The following is a 10000-nucleotide window of genomic DNA, read 5'->3' as shown; positions in this document are numbered from 1 at the left end:
AAAGGTTTTTTCATAATAGTTCCATAAGATTAGTCAGGTTTCGATATTACAAGATTAAATTTAGAATGTTTTTTTTTCGGTGTAATTTGTACACCACCACCCATACACCCAGTGAAAGAAAAAGAATCGTATTTTACACAGTAATTTCCTAGCTGAAGGAAACAAGATCAAATTGCTTAACACACACACACACACACACACACACACATATATATATATATATATATATATATATATATATATATATATATATATATACTTTCATTATATATATAATCATTAACAATTCACTGTTATTATCATTATTATTATTATTGTTATTATTATTATTATTATTATTATTATTATTATTATTATTATTATTATTATTATTATTATTATTATTAGTGGTCTGTCTTTCGTGAGCGCCAAATTTCTTTACCAGTGTTACTATCATAGCAATAACAAAGATATCATTAAAAGATCTTAGCAAATTATGACTTCAGAGTGAAGTAACGGAGACGGGCATAACTTTACAAGCAAATCTAGGTCACTCTCAGAAAAATTTGTTACTCAAATGAACTACTGTGCATTACATTTCTTGAAGCTAATGCTGTAAATGACATTATTTAAAACAAGGAGGGATCCTGTTACTTAAGCACTTTGAATCATGTTGTTTAAAGCATATCCTGAATATTAACTTTAAATCACGTTACCAAAGCAGCGTCGGGTTACTTTTGAAAGGTACTCTAAATTATTTCGCTTAAAGCAGATTCAGCCAATTGTCTTTCTCAAGGCAAGTACATATTGCAAATTACGTCACTTGAAGGAAAATGTAAAAATTCCGCACTTGAAGGAAAGCAGGTATATAGGCTGCTTTCAATACTGTAAAACGCGTCACTTATAATAAACAAAAAAAATGAGCCAAAGTTTCTTCCGCGCAATCGAGTTTTCTGTACGGCCGCTACAGCGTATAATCAAGGCCACCGAAACAGATCTATCTTTCGGTGGTGTCGGTATAATGCTATACGAACAGCGGCGCGTGAAACTTTAACCACGGCCCATTGATGGCCTGACTTATATCGTTGCCAGAACCACGATCATGGTTAACTTTAACCTTAAATAAAATAAAAACTACTAAGGCTAGAGGGCTGCAATTTGGCATGTTAGATGATTGGAGGGTGGAGGATGATCAACATACCAATTTGCAGCCCGCTAGCCTCAGTAGTTTTTAAGCTCTGAGGGCGGACAGAAAAAAAGTGCGGATGGATAGACAAAGCCGGCGCAATAATTTTCTTTTACAGAAAACTGAAAGTTAATTCCGTCACTAATACAAATCCCGTCAATTAGTCACTGAAAGCACTTTCCTAAAATTGACATAGAGTAAATACTTTCAATGATACCATTTCAAGCAAGCATAGTAAATTCGGTCGTTTGCAGCAAGTACTATAAGCTGAGCCAGATAGAGCTAACACTCTAATCTGCATTTCTTTAACCAAGAACTATAAATCCCGTCACTTAAAGTATTCATAAAGTCAGTTTCCTTACTTTGAGCAAATATTATGAATTCTACCACTTGAAGCAAATACTGGAATAAGCCTTACGCCTCATTAGAAACCAAAGCCTTTAAATCAACGAAAGAGAACGAAAAGTACAAAAAAGACATTTTTGTAAAAACCTTTCGCTCTTCGAAAACCGCCAAAATATCCTCCGCCACCCCTCAAAAAAATGTGATTATCCTTCGGCTGAAAAGAAGCACCGCCCGTAACATCAATAATGACGGGATAATTGATGCTTGCTCAAGTTTACACGAAAGTTATGGGGATGATGAGATCGTTTATAAGCTCCCCAAAGTACCGATGGGAACTGTGCTGCCCCGGGATTATCAAGTCTTTGGATTCCGGGGATGTGTTCTTGTGTTCTTATTCATATTTGAGCCTTATATATAAGTACGGACAAACTCATGCACACTCATATATATATATATATATATATATATATATAAATATATATATATATATATATATATATATATATATATATATATATATATATATATATATATATATATATATATATATATATATATATATATATATATATATATATATATATATATATATATATAAACTTTGTCGCTTATACACACAAGGGACTTTTATATGTTCACAGATATTAACTTCAGTTATAGTATACCCCTGGGAATAACACACACAGGGGAATTTTAAATGATAAGTGCTTAACCACACTTTTCAGTTATAATTCCCTAGGTCTAAAGTATTCCCAATATACATATGAATCAGATATTAAACCATACACACACACACACACATATATATATATATATATATATATATATATATATATATATATATATATATATATATATATATATATATATATATATATATTATTATTATATTATTATTACTACCACCATATTATTATTATTATTATTATTATTATTATTATTATTATTATTCTTATTACCAGACAAAAAGATGTACCCTTTGTCTATATAAATGTTCAAGAGTGCCAAAAAAAATTTACGTTTTTACCTCACCGACAGATTCCAGCTGCAACAATTTCCTTGGACAGCATGTGAATGAAAAAAAAAAGTAAACTAAAAATAATCGTTTCGGTAAAATCATTCTTACGACAAACTATTCAGATATCAAAGGCAGCATCGCTACGATCACGAGCTAAAATAAAGCCCCTGGGAAAAAAAATCACATTTGGTTAAACGAAGCGCCTTGACGAAGTCAAGAGGTAAAATAAAGTTTTGTAATGACTTCAAACGAGTTGTGAGACATCAGGATGGAGCGTTGCGACGAAATACCGCGGTAAACTCAGGCGTCCGAAGTAAATCACCGGTCAAAGACGGGTGTAAAAATGGAAGAAAACTGAGCACAAAGCTGTAAAAGGGAGAGATTATAAAGCATTTATACAACGGGATGATATAACATTTAATCTTGAAATCGTCATTAATGTTATGTAAAACATCAATTTTATTTTTAAATAAAATAAACCGGTACAATCATATAGTAAAGTAAATGTGATAAAAGAATACCGAATAAAATCCAAGCAGAGCAAGAAGGTGGTAAATTTTAAACACGATTTAGTGACATATCTAAGCGGCAAAATCAAGCCCCAAAAGTCCATTTATTATGCAAAATGTAGCGACTAAATCTAACCCATTACTAAATTCTAAGAAGTGAATCTCACGGTTAAATCAAAATTTTTTTCCAGAAACTTTACATGACTCACACTGTTTTTTTATTTTTTAAGACCGAAGCAAGCTTGTAGTGAAACAGATTCTTGACACGGATAACTTCAATACAACTTCAGTAACTACATTACATCCACTTTAATACCTTTATCGTTGTTCGCGGCAGGATTTCATATCTCGTGTTTTCCAGTAAGGTGAAAGCTAAACAAAAATATATCCTTAATTTTGGAGAATGAAGTTTAGTTTCTGTGTCTAAATAACTTCACTTTACGAAAAGGTTTAGTTCAAGGAAATAGAAGTATTGAAATAAAATAATGGAAAGATTATATTATTAGTAGTCTATACATACCGACAAAAAGTGACTGTGATATAAGAGAGAGGAGGATGATTGTCTACAGGTAATAAGTTACTCGTTTCGACTTACTGGTCCACATATGGTTACTATATAGGCAGGATAGCAGCGAGAGAGGCTGACCCCTACCTCATAACTCTAAATGACGTTACGTATCGTCTATAGACTAGGGCAGAGGCCTTTTCATTCTGGGTATTTCATAGATCAGTGGTAAAAGAAGTGGTGTTGGAAGAAGCACACACACAAAAAAACACATATTGGTACTCATTGCGTTTTAAGCAGTAGAACGCCGCAAATATTTTCGACTGTATCAGAAGCTGATACGAAGGTAAAAAATAAAAATGAAAAAATAAAAGGGATGAATTGTTAATTTGGATATCTTTTGTGTTTACGTCCTCAGGAACCATAAGGTCAACTTATTTCCGAGTATTCACTCTGGAGAATGAGCAACTTTATGGTTTTCAACTTTCTTCACTTAATGGTTCTTATGACGTAAATCAAGTGTCAACTATACCAGGGATGTTATCTCTTAAAAATGTGCTAATCGGTGAAATCAGAATTCATGGTTTACTAATCCTTTATTTTTTATTTGTGACTTGCGAAACACTCCATATTCCTGAAATAATATTTTTTGGGGCGGGTGGGAAGATACCCAGATGTGCATAATTTCTCAAAGTCAAGTCTATCACGGCAAGAGAAAACGATGAAATAAAGACAAAGCGACCAGCAGAATAAGGGTATAGATTGTACGATTTAAGGATCACAGAGGCAGGAAGAGAGTTCTTCATTTCAGTGGTATCAGCTTTCTGCACCTTACTCCATGGAACACGCACTGAAATATCTTTTGTAGCCAAACAGTTGCGGGAATCAGGCGTCACTTGATAGTACGATTTTTTCACGCTGATGATTCGTCATTAATTCTGCGCTTAAAGGAAAGGTCTAGTCGTGACTACTAACTCGTTGTTCTTCGAAGCAGTCCTCCGTAGCTTGAAATAAACTATTGCATAATTAAATGACAGAATCATGCCACTCGAACTGCAATGGACTTTACATCCGATGGGCGTTCAGAGTTTGAAATCTCCCTTTTGTCATGTTCACTTTCAGATATTTGTCTTTTAATTTTTAAGCGTTGACTCTTCTGTTTCTTATTTCGTTTCTATTCCTTTTACGCGCTTGATATATCTATGATGTTCCTGACTGTGATGTGTCCTCTGTTATATATATATATATATATATATATATATATATATATATATATATATATATATATATATATATATATATATATAAATATATATGTATATATATATTAATTTTTATGTAGTTTCTATAGTTTTTATCTACATCTGAGTTTTATTTTTTCACTTTTGATTTGCATATATTTTGTATTTTTCATTTTTACTTTTTATATTTGATATCTATTTATTTCTGTTTCTAATTTCTGGATGTGCTTTATTTTTTTTGCCTTTGTTGAATTCTATTTTTTATTATTCTATTTCTATTCTTTATACTTTTATTTCTTTTATCAATTTTATTAATTTTTGTAATTCACTGTTATCTATTTTTTGCTTTCATTTTTATGTTATCACACATACACACACACACACACACACACACACACACACACACACACACACACATATATATATATATATATATATATATATATATATATATATATATATATATATATATATATATACAACAGTCATTGCCACAGTCATAATTTAACTGCTTATTTGTGGCTTACTCCCTCGTGCAAAGGATATCCACATCATAGCCTCCCCGTAAACCTACACGGAAGATTCATCAGCAGTGTGTCGAACACTCCTAGGGACCTACCGCGCTATACCCTACTCTCTCGCCTTCAGGATGGTGAAGCCCTTCCTTTTTAATACTCTTTCCAGCCTTTCCTAGGCCTTCTTCTCTCCCTCCCTCCCAAAACTTCCGAACTGTCCACACTTTTCACCTGCCTGCTACCCTCCATTCTTTCCATATAAAGTTTAAGTATATCTTAGTTTAACCAGACCACTGAGCTGATTAACAGCTCTCCTAGGACCTATCTCAAATCGCTGTGATTAATCCTTTTACCTGCAACTAAACTTCTTACCATTTCTTCGCCATATCTCCATAGTTATTATTATTATTATTATTATTATTATTATTATTATTATTATTATTATTATTATTATTATTATTCTTTAGAAGATGAACCCTCTTCATATAGAACAAGCCCACAGTGGCCATTGACTTGAAATTCAAGTTTCCAAAGAATATGGTGTTGATTTGAAAGAAGTAAGAGAAAGTAGCACGAAATACAGAAAAAAAAGAGTATTATAAAAGGAAAAATAATTTAACAATCTAATAACTATATAGCTATGAATGTAAGTAAGACAGAAGGAGAATTGTTTGCGCGCATTGAAGCATTGCATTTAAGTTTTGAGGTTCCAATTGCTCGGCATCCTCCAGTTAAGTTCATGCAACATATATTACGCAAACACTTCATCTCTACAAATTCAACCTTTTCTCTCTCTTTAAAGACCGGGCCACCTGAAAGCCAAGTACTCCTGTAGAGCATAATAGAATCCTACTATAAAGAGCAATCTCCTGATCCTGGGCTGGAGAATGGAGAAAGTGAGGACTTAACGGATAGATACAGCGTGTGTAGAAGTTAGGAGCACAGAAGGGGAGTGATAATTAAGCACAACTAGAAATCAAACGTTTTGGCAAAATTATGATTATTTTGGGGATATCAACGAGATAAGAAGTTTAAGATTTTCTTTTCGTTTCCGTCATTCATCCGCTGCACAGTCTCTCATACGCTCTGTAGACATTGCAAGCTTCTTGCCAGTTTTTATAAACGTCTTGCTACCTTTCTTGCTGCCCGGTTCTGTATTTCATCTCTTTTCTCTTCCTAACATGATCCGATATATTTACTTATACCAATTTATACCAATAATGCTTCCACCATCTATAATAACATTCATGATACCCTATATTTCCGTTTTACATTTACCCTTCGGCCGTTATCCATACTCGCACTTTCAGAATGTTTCGTTAGTCTCTGCAACTTCTTTTCACCATCCCTAATCAGCACTCTGTCGTCTGCGAATATTTGCCATTCTACACTCCTTACACAACTCATTTTCTTATCCCACAATTTTACCCCATGACATATTGCTCTTTCAAGCATCACTCCATCCAGGGAGATAATATTATCACACACGCATACACATACACACACACATATATATAAGAATTGTCACCGATTTAGAAAGTGTGAGGTATACTGCATCGATATATAAGATGTTGAGCTTGTGGTACAAAAGCTATCAATATTTAAGTTAAATGGAGATTGAACATTTATATATATATATATATATATATATATATATATATATATATATATATATATATTTTTATATATAATATATATATATATATATATATATATATATAGTCCACAAGGTCAACATCTCATACGTCGAAGCAGTATACCTGGCGCTTTCTAAATCGGTGACTATTCGTAACCTCTTCTGCAAAGCTTTATGGTTTTCTAATTGCTTCTGTTTATTTTTTTTTATTTTGTTTATTTACAAACTACCGCCCTTTAAGAGTTGTCAGAAGTTTCCCCTTGGTGTTAAAGCCCGCGTTTTTTCCCCTTTTTCTTCTTCTTGCCTCCACTGGGCGAGTGCTAGAAGACATTATGGCTACCCGCCTGTCAGTCCCTCTGTGAAGGAGACAGTCATAAGAAAATATTAACTGACTGCACGCTATCTGGCGTTACAACAACCAGGATCACAGGGAAATAACTGACCCAAGCTGCGTAAAAGTAAAGACTAATCTGGACGTAATGGAAGAGAAGAAATAATGTGGAGTGCAAAAGAGGAAAATATACCGGGGCAGACCCATGTTCCAACTTGGTTCCAGTCAACGCCACGTCGCTTGGTTTCACAGTCATATGAGAAGTCTTTGTTTCAGTGCGTTACTTAGTTACAGCATACATACAAGAGCTATGAATGTGCAGTAATATGGTCACACCAATTTCAACTTTCTGGATCTTAGGTACTTTCAGAAAAAGGTTCTTTTCCTGTGTTTATCAATTTCACCCTAAAAGAAAGAGTAGCCTATAACTATACGTGTGATGTACCAATGAATGCTATCGACATTTATTACAATTCTGTCCTGAGACGAGGCCAAATATTGCGAAAATATAAATTATAACTCTCATGGACGCTCATGAGTTGCAGTGAGTTCCCCCCGCAGGTGAGATCTGTCAATAACCAAATTATACAGTAATTACTCGCCAATGTATAATTACATATGTATGTTTACATAGCACCCACACGCAAATATATGTATGAAATCTAGTTATTTTCAACGTAACACTACTTTGAGCGAACTGAAAATGTCTCGTGATTTATTTTCTATTTAACAATAGAAGGTTTTCGATAGGAAACGTATCCGAGAACGTTAGAAAAGTACTTAGGTAAGAGCTCGCCGAAGACTAGGCCTACATTTGAATATACTGAAACGCAAGCAATGTTTATATTTCTTATGTTATATTAGAAAATTGAATGATGACTTAGGAGACGGGTGAAAGTTTTCAGAGAAGTCTCTCGACCATGCCTGTCTATGACCCGCGACATTGGGTAACGTCTTAGCAACCGAGTCGGCCGGACATCTCAAGCCCGAAGTCACAGTGGTCTTAAAGATTTCTCTTACAGTACAAGTTTTTAACATTCTTCTGTAAGTATTAAGGGTTCTGACGTTCGTCTATGTAAATACTGTTGAAATATACAATAAGGCACCATTCTCCTGCCTCTTAATTTTTATAACTTATCTCATAACTTGACTTTTGATAAACCTATATTCACGAATTTGACGAATTGTTTCTCTGATTGTGATTCTCATCGGTAATTTATTGGAATTCTCTTACCCACGTTTTCTCTCTCCGAAAAATGGGTTCATAAGCTGTATCTTCCTTAGTGACTAAAAGGAATTTTATACTTATTGTATATGAACACTTAAACACATTGCATGACAATGAGGATAAAAATTGAGAAGCAAGACTTCACCTGCGAAGAAACTCTCTCCAAATCCCAAACGCCCTAGAAACTTAAACCCCTCCTGATCCTAAAGTCGGTTATCATAAAGTGTACTGATAGATTTTTAATAGACTATTCAGTCCTAATAAGAAACAAAAAGAGTAAGCAGGCACTAATCCTCTATAATTAGGGATTTTACGATACAATACAAACTGTAATGAATTAATAACGTTACCTCAGTACAGCAACGTTAGGTCCGGTAGCCACCTGGATGGATGACCGCCTGTGGATACCACACTCAACTGGCTGTCAAGTTTAGACATCTATGGGGACATGATTACTGGGCTCGCAACCTCATCCCAAAAATCAGTGCTGTCATTGGAAAGGTTACAGCTTCTGGATGATTTATCCTTCTAGTAGAAAAGTCAAGTAGAATGAATTATATATATATATATATATATATATATATATATATATATATATATATATATATATATATATATATATATATATATATATATATATATATATATATATATATATATATATATAGAGAGAGAGAGAGAGAGAGACAGAGAGAGAGAGAGACAGAGAGAGAGAGAGAGAGAGAGGGGCGTGGGAAAATACACCTTAAACTTTGGTCTATTTTTCAGATGATTCAACCTTTCATGCGTAATTCCTCTTCCTCCGTCTTGTTATTTTAACATGTAAAATTTATTATGAAGGTTAAATGTATAAGAAAAAAATAATTAATTATGTATATATTTGCTATGGATCTTGAAATTGTCCTATGCACAGTACCGCTAATGGTATGGTAAAAATTCTCAAACTATTACCGATGTTTAGTATTTATAGATTTCTTTTATTTTTTTAGGTTCTTTGTAAGCGCCTAAACATAAGATACAACTGGGCGCTTTTTAAATAAAGAAGCCGAGTCGAACTTTGTCAAGGCGAAAAAGGTGTTAATGAATTTCTCATTGTAAGGATGTTATAAGCATCTTATGAAAAGCGGTAGCTTAAGGGACTTAAGAAAGTGAATGATCTTAAAGACTGATCAAACCGTTTTAACTCCGCATTAGGACTTCCACACTTTATTGACGGTATTATCGACAAATCAGATGTATACCTTGATTGACGAATCTTCACCTAAAGGCAATAAATAAACAAGTAAAAAATGCGCCGAAGTTTCTTCGGCGCAGTCGAGTTTTCTGTACAGCGTATAATGCTGTATGAAACTCTCAGCCTCGGCCCGGTGGTGGCCTGTGTTGTTAGCACCTATATTGGTGCCAGACGCACGATCATGGCAAACTTTAACCTTAAAATAAAAACTGCTGAGGCTAGGGGGCTGCAATTTGGTATGTTTGATGATTGGAGGGAGGATGATCAACATAG

Source organism: Macrobrachium rosenbergii, chromosome 4 (genome assembly GCF_040412425.1).
Source record: "Macrobrachium rosenbergii isolate ZJJX-2024 chromosome 4, ASM4041242v1, whole genome shotgun sequence".
Taxonomy (NCBI): Eukaryota; Metazoa; Arthropoda; class Malacostraca; order Decapoda; family Palaemonidae; genus Macrobrachium; species Macrobrachium rosenbergii.
The sequence above is the reverse complement of the archived record's forward strand: the minus strand, read 5'-3'. Positions refer to the sequence as shown.